This window comes from Hemicordylus capensis, chromosome 9 (assembly GCF_027244095.1).
Source record: "Hemicordylus capensis ecotype Gifberg chromosome 9, rHemCap1.1.pri, whole genome shotgun sequence".
Taxonomy (NCBI): domain Eukaryota; kingdom Metazoa; phylum Chordata; class Lepidosauria; order Squamata; family Cordylidae; genus Hemicordylus; species Hemicordylus capensis.
This window is the reverse complement of record NC_069665.1, coordinates 28765798-28776846: the sequence shown is the minus strand read 5'-3', so window position 1 is coordinate 28776846 and position 11049 is coordinate 28765798.

The following is an 11049-nucleotide window of genomic DNA, read 5'->3' as shown; positions in this document are numbered from 1 at the left end:
AGATGTTTTGGTTTCGTTTATTTGTTCTCTACTCAGCCGGCTAAAGGATTTATTTGACACGCCGCTCCTAAATATATGTATTTAGGTAGGAAGGCTTCTGTCCCACCGATTATTCCTAACCAAATTTAACTCCCAGCCAAATGGAAAATATAATAACTGTAATAATTTACGTCCATCGGATTGCATTGCGAATAGAGTGTCATTTAAAGGGCTGCGCGTTCCTCTGAGTAGCAGATTAATACCTACGAATATCCCATCAGTAGATAAGGATGCTTTGAGAATCTTGTCCCTGGAAGACGAACCAGGACGCGGCAGTTTAATCGAAAGCACCCTTGCAGCCTTTTCCTATGTCCGGCTGAAGTAATTCCCCCTGCATTCGAACGGGTTCACGCTCTAGTATATCTGTTTAGGATTGCAACCTACCGTATTCCTCTGCAACTGACGCGTTAACTACGGTAGTAGTCATTTGCAAACATTCTCTGATTACCAGCTTTAGCTTGGGAAAATAATATTCCGGCTGAAAAGAATAGCCTTCTATCAAAGGAAACACTTTCAGCATGTTTGAGTTTCTTTGGAACGTTTATTCTTTCCGAACGTTCGATGGAACGTTAGGTGCCAATCAAGTATGTTGGAGACACGGAAGTTTATTGATTCCCCCCATTTCTGATTTCTTTTATTAAAACATTATTCGCGCCCATCTGTATTACTAACAAATATACTTGGAGTAAACCTCATATATTGCAAGAGATTTTAAATACTGGCTGCAGTTCCATGCACATATACTTGGGAAGTCTGGTAAATTGTCCTAGTAATCCTTATTGAAGGGTGGCATACCAAAACAAACATGTACATGAGAGTAAATCCCATTGAACACAGCGGGAATGAGTAAACATGCACAGAACTGCTCTGTTTTCCAAATTAAAATATGGAAGAAAAAGATTTTTTAAAATATATATCAGTGTGTTATGGATGTTTTTAAAAGTGTCGTCAACTTGGCTATAACATTTCCCTCGGTCCTCTGCTCTTTTATGATGTGGTTTTCGAAGCAGTATAAACAATTTCTCCCATTGTTATTGTGATATTATTATGAATATTTATACTGCTTTTCAACGGAAAAATTCTCAAAAGAGATGACAACTCCACGTTATTTAGAATAATGACCACGATGATGATGGAGGTTGATTCCCAAAGCGAATTTCCTCACTGATAAGCCACACACATAACCATTTATTCAATTATATACTAATCTACAGATTGTAGTCAGACACCAGCAGAAAACTGAGGCACTACCAACCAATTTCTTTGGCTAGACTCAATTTTGCTTTTTTGTTTAACACTAAAAATAACTTTAAAAAAAATACTATGTTCTCCTTATCTTAAAATTGCATTTGATTTTTCCTTCGGGGGTCTAACCTGGGCTTGGGGGGGGGGGAGACACATTTCTCCTCCTAAATATCAATGTATCATAAATCCTACTATTTTCAAGAAGACAATAAAATAAAACAAAACTCATTTTAAAAATCCAGGTCACACGATACCTTTGATTCTATACATATCTGGCCTGGCCTGGAGGTTCAGCTTTACTGAAATAATCCTACTCGGATTTAAAACAAAATAGTATTTATTATAATTATCTTTTTATTTTTATTTTGAGGATTTATAGACACTTTCAATTCCATGTGCCACAAGGAGACTTACAACAATAGCAGTAAACATCAGTAAGAAGCAAATCAACAACAACAACAACTAGACCCTTGGAAAGTGCCCGATAATTAAAGTACCAAATCCAGTCAATAACAACTGGTAGACTGTGTGTAAATATAATGATGATGATGATGATGATGATGATGATAATAATAATAATAATAATAATAATAATAATTTAAAACATATATCAGTCTACTCGGCTGCACAAACTAATGTAAGGAAAAACCGAACGCCCCTAGGATATGTGTTTTCATGTCACCATCGTAGAGATCATCTCCCTTGTCCACAGACATCGATTCTCTGTAAAAAAATCGACCCTTTATTGCAAATGCAGTATCAACGTGGGGTTACATTTTTCACTAGTAGAACATTTCCATTTTTACTATCCCCTCAAATATGCCTCGGACCCCCCGTCCTCCATTTCCTCAACAATAGATCAGAAGTGAGTGCCGGGTATTAAGAGAGGATTGTTTTGGCCAGAAGAGCGCCCATGTAATACTCTGTACAGCAACTGCTTCAAATGTGTATTCACTGAAAGGCAGAAAAGGATCGCCACCCTGCTTTACTAGGAAGGAGCGAGCACCACCTTTTTACAACAGGTATCACAGGATTCCGACGAGAAGAATGCCTCCAAAGTACGTTTCAAGCGTCTCAATTCCCAGCTTGACTTATCCCGTTGATAAGTGGGATTCCTCCCAAGGATACAGCCGCTCTAAGGATACAGCTGCACATCTACACACATACAAACAGGAATCACCAGCATTCACCTTTCTACATGGTATTTTTTAATGGCCTCACATTTATCTTCTAAGGAGGTTAGGTTATTCCCGATTTCCCTCCTAACAACCCTGTGAGGTAGGTTAAATTGAGAGAGAGAGAGAGAGTGTGTGTGTGTGTAACCGAACCTGTATACGAACACAACAACAAATATTTATATACCGCTTTTCAACAAAAGTTTCCAAATCAGTTTACACAGAGAAATAATAGATAAATAAACAAGATGGTTTGAATATAAAGAATACAATGAATATTTACACTGTGCCAGTGTGGTGTAATGGTGAGAGTGTCGGATTAGGACTGGGGACACCTGAGTTCAAATCCCCATTCAGCCATGAAACTAACTGGGTGATTCTGGGCCCGTCATGTATCTCTCCGCCTAACCTACCACACAGGATTGTTGTGAGGATAAACATAACCACGTACACCACTCTGGGCTCCTTGGAGGAAGAGCGGGATACAAAATAAAATGAATTAATTATTAATTTAATTATTTATTTAGATGCCGCTTTAAATTAAAAAAAAAGTTCCCAAAGCGATTTACATAGATATAAATAAATAAAATGGCTCCCTTTCCCCAAAGGGCTCACAATCTGAAAAACAACAACGCATAAGAAACACCAGCAACAGTCACTGGAGGGATGGATAGGGCCAGCTGCTGATTCAATAAAGCGAATCATTCACCACTTTTTAAAAGTGTTCTTTTGTTCAGTTAGCAATTTTAACGTGTCCCAAGATCACACAGTGGTCTTTATGGCTGAGGGTTGAGTGCGGATTGGAACCGAGGTCTTGTGGGTCCAATATTCTAACCAAGACACGACACTCTTTCAGGGTACCTGCATGGGTACCTAGGGCACACATTCTGAAGGCACAGATGCAGCCAACTTGCTGAAGATAAGCAAGACTGAGCCTGGTCTCTGCCATGACCTATCTGCCTTGAGTTCCATGATACGAGAAAGGCAGATACAAATCAACAGAGGTCTGTTTATTAAAATACCACCCCACTCACAGACCCCGACTGTTAACAAAACAGGAACGCATGCAAACATGCCCAAATCTTACACGTGGACCTTCTGATGATTTCTGTGGAAATCAGCGTTTAGAGCTTGGGTATTAGCAATCTGGTTTGCAGACATTTATTTATTTATTTATTTATTTATTTATTTATTTGCTTGCTTGCTTGCTTGCTTGCTTGCTTGCTTCATTTATATACCGCCTTTCTGTTTTGATCAAGGTACCCAAGGCGGTTTGCAGTATTTTTTTAGAAAAACCAACAGGCTACAGAAGATTTTAAAAGATTTGGTTTTCAGATTAGCGGGTGACATTCAGTTACAGAAGTGAAGGCGGAAAGCCTCCCTCCGGTCGTCTTACAGTTCAATCCTGACGCGCGGTTATGTGATGGGACCTACTGCCAAGTAAAAGGGGTTTGCAGTCTCGGATAGTCAACGAAAATCGCGAGAGAGGTAGGCAGGAAGAATGAGCCACCAAAAACAACCAGACGCAGGATAACAAGGAAAGAAATCGTGAACAATGCTAGGAACTGATTTATAGAATAGTTTTCAACAAGACTCTCTCTCTAATGAACACGCTCATTATCCCAAGAACCTTCCTTTCCACATCCCCCGTAACTTCATCTTTAGGCTATTATTGCACAGAAGCATCAAGGGTCAAATCAGAAAGGTTTCCCCCACCCAAATTCGGTAAAATTATTGGTTTCACAAATGAATTTTTTTTTCTTTTTAAAAAAAGTTGGTTTCAGGGTGTGTTTCTTCCTCTGCTTGAAAAATGAATGCCCCTCCGCGTTGAACGCTTGAATGCTTGAGAAACAGAAGAGGCTTCGTCCTTCATAATCAAGGCGCAAGTTGGCATCTATTAAGAGTTTATGTCCTTCAATTACGAACTCAGAGGAATTAACTGGTCATTCCAAAAAACAACCACCGCCACCACCTTCGGCAGCCCAGCGACTCAAAAAGCCATTAAAACATTTCACGGGTTGTCATTTGGTCCTGGCGGCTGCGGCTTTGTTTGTTTTTATCTGTACAGCGCCTGACACACGACATGTCACCCCCGAAGTGGATAGGTTTTGTGTCCAGAGTGACCCACAGAGCCCTGGGGACTTCAGGGTGGGGCAAAGCAGGGTTTAAGATAGAGGTTCTCAAGTTGGGTCCTCAGATGCTGTTGGACCTACAACTCCCATCACCCCCGGCCACAATGGCTGAGGATGATGGGAGTTGTAGTCCCACAACCAGGGGCAGAGCTAGGGGAGAGGGAGCCCCCCCAGAGCCCCTCAGAGTGAGGGAGATAATGAAGAAGAGGTGGGGCAGGGACTTTGGTTATGCCCCGGCCCACAGCGTCCGGGGACCAAAAGGGAGAACCTCGGGTTGAGCTATTTAAGCACAGGATCCTATGCAAGTTTTGTCAGAAGTAAATTCCACCTAGCTCAGAAGGAAGATAAACCCTTTATGACTGCAATTTTGCTCACTTGCTTGAGAATAATCCCTACCGAAATTGTTAAGACTGACTCCTGCATAAACGTGCATAGGATTACACCACTACTATATGCATTTGAGTATATTTCAGTATATATTCCTCCACTATAGCAGTCTGGTTTATCTGGACCTCTTACTGTATTTACCTGAATCCAAGATTAATGCCCCCCCTCCCCCACGCGCAGTTGCTTGATGTTAGAAATCAGGGAGACTTCTTAAATTCAGAGTGCTCTTCCTTTCGGATAAATACAGGTATAACTGTATTTAACCTGTGTTTTTTTTTAAGGGTGTCGTCTTAAATTTAGAGTCTTCTGGGATGTGGGTCAATACCTCGTATTGCAGCCTTAGTTGTCATTGTCAGTAGCCTTGGTTTGTTCTCATCCTCAGGGGTGGGGCTGATCAGCTGCCCCCCTCCCCGCCCATCTCCAAGATAGGGCTGAGAGAGATTCCTGCCTGCAACTTTAGAGAAGCCGCTGCCAGTCTGTGTAGACCATACTGAGCTAGATGGACCAAGGGTCTGACTCAGTAAGTGACAGCCTCCTCCTATGTTCCTATGCGCCCCCCGACCCCACCAAGAGATCTCCAGCGCCCGATGTGGGTGATCCATTTTGCACGCGCTGTCAAGGCTCGTCCCGGGTGCCCATCGGTGGACCCGCTCCCGCTCCCGCCCCCGACCTCCAGCCAAATTCCCGACTAAGCTCCGGGAGCTGGAAGCAGATAAAGCCGGAGGCCCACACACAGATCAAGCGTGCAACTTTTGGAACAGGGTTTCAGAGCAGCGCCTCTTGCTCCCACCCCCACCTCCAGCCTTCCACTTCTGTCGCAATTCCGACCCCCTCGACCCCCGCCTTTGCCTCTGAGTGGATTTGGGACGCAGCCAAGACCCTGTGATGCATTCCAGTTATGATAACCCCATAATCAGGGATGTAAATACCTGGGGAGGGGGGACGAGAAGAGAAGATGCGAAGGAGATCTGGAAAAGGAGGGGACTGGGAGAGAACTGGGGGGCGGGTGGGTGGGGCGGAAGACCGTTTGGGGGAAAGGGCAAAGTGCCCCACCGATCATCTTAGAGATACCGGGCCATTTTTGATCCAAGGAATTCCTCTCCAACTTGTCACTGAAGGTGATCGTGTGGATCTGGTGCCTGCCATTTTGTTGAGGGGGAGGGAAAGGAATCGCAGCGCCCTGGTTGTGTGTTTGTATGTGAAGGGAAGGAGATCCTTTTGTCTTGGGAGCCAAGAAAGACCTCCTCGCAAACCAGAGGTGCAGATAGAGGAGCAACGCCTTACTTGGTTTTTTAAAATTATTATTTTGGTGGGGGAGGAAAGACACTTTTTTGTGGGGGGAGGGATTATTTAGCTGGGGGTGTGTGCAGTAAAATGAGAGAGAGCAGAAGGTTCCAAGTTCCCTCCCTGGCAGCATCTCCAAGATAGGGCTGAGAGAGATTCCTGACTGCAACCTTGTAGAAGCCGCTGCCAGTCTGTGAAGACAGTACTGAGCTAGATAGACCAATGGTCTGACTCTGTATATGACAGCTTCCTATGTAAACTCATCAAAAGCTTAGCTCACCCCTGTGCTACACTGTACTCCGGTTGGAATGTGTCCCGGGTTCACTCCAAGCGGGACTGCAAGAGAAAGACTGTCCCTCGGAGATAAGAAATCCCAGTTGCCGCTGGGGCCTTAGAAGTGGGGCATTTCCTCCCCCGCCCAACCGCAGAGCCCGCCTGGTCGTTCTGTCGCCCTGACCCGGCTCTATAACCCCTTCCATCCTGAGCTTCGCCAGACTTTTATGTCGGACTGTGCTTGCCAGACAGGGAGAAAGATTCTGGAAAGGCAGTTCTCCTGGTCGACCGTTCCTGGAAACTTGATCCAGAATATCTGGGTCTGTGTGCTTGGATGCGAGAGACTTAAAAAAATAAAATAAAAGAATGAAGCAGACCGACACTTCAGTTAGCAAGCTTTCCGCTCGCACAGGACCTTTTTGATAGGAAAAGTGTAGCATAAATCCAAAGCTTGCGAGGACCTACGGAGACAAAGACATAAACACGAAAATTAAAGATTTTTTAAAACCTACCATCAGAAACAAGAAAATAATAAATAATGCACATTAAATTATATTTAAGCTTATTCACCTGTCTTGAATGAGACTAATAGTTTAAAGTCCGTGAATACGTAATACGCCGGGAGTCGGTCTCTTTCTAGCATCGTATAGCAGCAAAGCCTAATCTGGTTTAATGCTTATTTCTAGGCTTAAACTCTGACATGTCGGTGTTCCTCTAGCAACTCCGTTCTGTGCACCCTTACTCACAGTAAGTCTCCCAGTGTTCAAAGAGGCTAATACTCTACCTCGTGTGTGTAAGGTTGCAGTATTAGGATTGTTTAATGAATTATTCCTCCCCAGCAATATATATTTGTTGAATTTCTATCCGTGTGTGTGTATTTGTTATGACGGTATGTTTTGTGGTATAGCTGGTCAGAAACTGTAATAAAGTTTTTTGATCTGATAATAAACACAGATCTGTGTTTATTATCTGCCTTTTAACATTAGAAGGACAGTAGTTGTGTGTGTGTGTGTGTAGTGTACATTTAAAATCAAAAATAAAATCTGCACATTAATTTTACCTTTTCATCATAGGATTTTGCTGCTTGATCTCTGGCCCATATTTAAGTAGCTTCCCTATTTACGAGGAAATCCAGAACCAGATAATGACCAAGTATTGATCTCTGTTGTGTATTTGTTCACTCTGGCTATAACAACAACAAGAACAACCATACACACATACCAGACTCTCCATTCTTTTCCACCCATTCTAAAAAGAGTACACACATTAGATTTGTACATGGAAACCACCAATTTCCAAGCGATCACAGAGGATTGTAATTTTAAATAGGACTGTAAAGAACATCTACCACAGGGCTCTTCTATACTGAGATAAGTCCTGCAAGAAGGCACTGTGTGCTGAAAGTGCTCTAGAAAGAACAATTAAGAAGTGATTTAGAAAAGACACACAACATCTTCTGCTTTTGAGGCCCTATATAGCAAAGGCTGACTGTTTACTGTATCCCACTTCCCCCACCAAAAAGTAGTGTGTGTGCCGAATGTGACTTTCCTTTCATTCCTGGAAATCTGGCCTATCCTTCACTCTTGTCACTCAGGCTGAAACCCGAGACACCTTTTTGAGGGAGTAAGTCCCCTAAAGTCAGTGCAATTGACTTCTAAGTAAATGTGCCACACTGCAAGGAAGAGGCAACAATCCCCTCTCCTCTAAGCAGGCCCCTGTTTCTCAGGGGTTACACATCTCCCTTAGGATCTGGCTCATCAGATCTGAGATGAGAGATCTCTAATCCCATATAATTGAATGCTAGCTGAGTAGGTCTAAATGCGTCGTGTGCACAGGGCCTTGTGAAGCATAGTCGAAGTAGTTGTGAACAGGAAAAAGCGTGGCTGAAGAAGGGGAGAAGTATTTGCCTCCTAACTGGGCAAATTTAACTTGAATGGGGCCAATTGCTCTCCTCCTGCTAAAGAGAAGAGAGCTGTTTCTAGGATCCTGTCTGTGTGTTCCCCCCCCGCTTTGCGAATCTCTTTGCGAATCTCTTTGCGAATCTCTTTGCGAATCTCTTTGCGAATCTCTTTTGCCATTCTTGGAAGCCGCTTGGAGAACGTTTGGGATGAAAAGCGGTACAGAAATATCTGGAATAATACAGGATTCCGGATCAACCTTTTCGCAGTCTGCATACACAGAGCGGCAGAAGCCCGTTTCCAGACACACAGCCACCTCTTCCGGGCAGTCTCTCGTTAAACTCCAGCAAAACCGCAGAGAGTGGATCATAACAGAAGAAGGTGGTGAGATTTTGTTGTTGTTGTTGTTAAGTTTGATGCTGCTTCTCTGGATTTCCTGCCAAAAATCTGTCCAGTTCGTCCTCTCCTTTCAGCTACTCCGCTTCTCGCCCCCCCCCCTTTACCATCGCGACTCCTTGTCAACACCTCGAAGTTGGAACATTTTGCAAGACACACACACACGTATAAACTGGTCAAACTGGATTGTCTGTCACTCAGTCCTGGTTCCTCTTCTCTTGTGTAAACGTTTTGGGATCGCTTTGCAAAGGGTTGTGTGGACGAGTAAGAAGAGGGACAGGCGGGGGGGGGGTGTGGAGTTGCGGGTGGGGTGGGGGGCGTCGTCCGTGACCAGCTCCCTGGTGTTAATGAAAACCAGGGCAGAGAAGCAGGAGTGAGTGCGGACGCGCGTCCTCCCCCTGGGTGGTCTGACCTTTGATAAACACGTAGGCCCCTTTCCAAAGAAGCAACCCCCTCCCCTCTTCTGCCTGCAAAGTCTGCTTTTGACAATACTGGCCAGATACATTTCCAGCCTCGGATTACACTCTCCCCGCCCCGCCCCCCCACTTCTTTCTAGCAAAGACTCCTTCACTTAAGCAATTAGCCAGTAAAAATACCTGCAGGCGAAAGGTGGGGGGGGGAGGGGAAGCTTCGACTTAAACCTAAAAATAAAATAAATTAGCACCGAATATTACCGAGCAGGGTAGAACGGTTGCAACCGTCGAGAAGGCCATTTTATACGTGCAATATCATTTATTTTTAATCAATACCGCTTTCCCCGTCTCTCCGCAAATCCTTTCAGTGGGCAAGGATCTGATTTTTAAAAGGCTGGGGCTGGGTGTGGGGGAGAGAGACCACTGGAAAATCCTATACCTATAGACATCCTGTAGCATGGATAAATATACAAATAATAAAATTACTTTCCCCTACATCTGGAAAAATAAAGGGAGGCTCTTGCACACACACACACCCAATTCCCCGATAGAAAGAATAAGGGAAATACTATTCACCTAAATTCGTGACCTCTCGGTCCACTAGCCCCTTGAAGACCTGAATACATAGCTATGGATAGCCATGGATTACTCACAAGGAAGCGTGCGCCGTTGGAGCTAAAAACCAAACCTGGTACCAACGGTTAAACCGGATCGCAGCCGGTTTTGCTCCGAATTTGCCTGCTCTGGTCTGTGCAGCGCCTGACACCCACCCATGTAGCAGAAACAATTTCAATGTTGTTAAGAATATTTTAGATCCGGCTTTTCAGCAGCAACAAAAAGAGTTCTCAAGGGGTTTACACACAAAAAAAGGAATATAATATTTTGTTCCCAACTAACTGAGCTGGCGATGCTCATATCACCAACAGCAGAGCAGACCTTCTGAACGGAAAGGCATCCATTGGAGGTCCGCTCCAGAGGAACTGTAAGAGACAGATTGATTCTGACTGCACCGCCCTTCTCTTAACTTGCCTAAATCTCTGAGGAAATAACTGGGATCTTAGTCCTAATTTTTGGTAGCTCTTCCGGCTGTTTGTCATGGGAGTACCCCCTAATTCCAGCTTCCTATAGCGAGAAGTCGTATAAAACTGTCCATTTTGTTCGCGTGCCTCTATCTCCTGCAAATACGCTAGCTGGTTTAGGAGCCTAAAAACGGAGAAGCAGCTCTGCCCCGAAGAGATTCCATCCAACCTCAAATAATGAATTATTCATTCCTGATCCCGTGCTTGAAATAGAGAGGCAAATCGCTGTAGGAATTCCCCCTTTTCCTTCCCCTTCCCCGGCTGTCTCTCCTGTGCCAGATTTTTATTGTAAGAGCCTCGGGGCAAGGGCCTATTCCGTCCTACTTTGTAGAGCGTCATGAATAACAACAACAACAACAACAAGACGTTGGTTAATCACCAAGGCTTTCTAATTTCACTGTTCTCGCCTCCCTCTTGGCCAGTTTAGGCTTACAAGATTCGCTGAAATGAAAGACGTTTTCTTTCCAGTTCCATAATATTGGTTAAAATCGGCCTAGTTTATACTCATGGAAGTAAGCAAGATTTAAATTGGTTTAGAGCTGCAATTAGGTCTGCAACTTCGCGGGGTGATGGGCCGACCCAACTCTCACCTCTAAAGCAAGCAACCGCAGCTCTCCAGAAATGTCCGCGACTGTGTTTGCCTTGGAAGTAAGTCGCATTGAAACATTAAATGCTTACTTTGCGGGGAGGGTCTCACAAGAGCTTTGCACCCCAGTTCCAGACCCAAC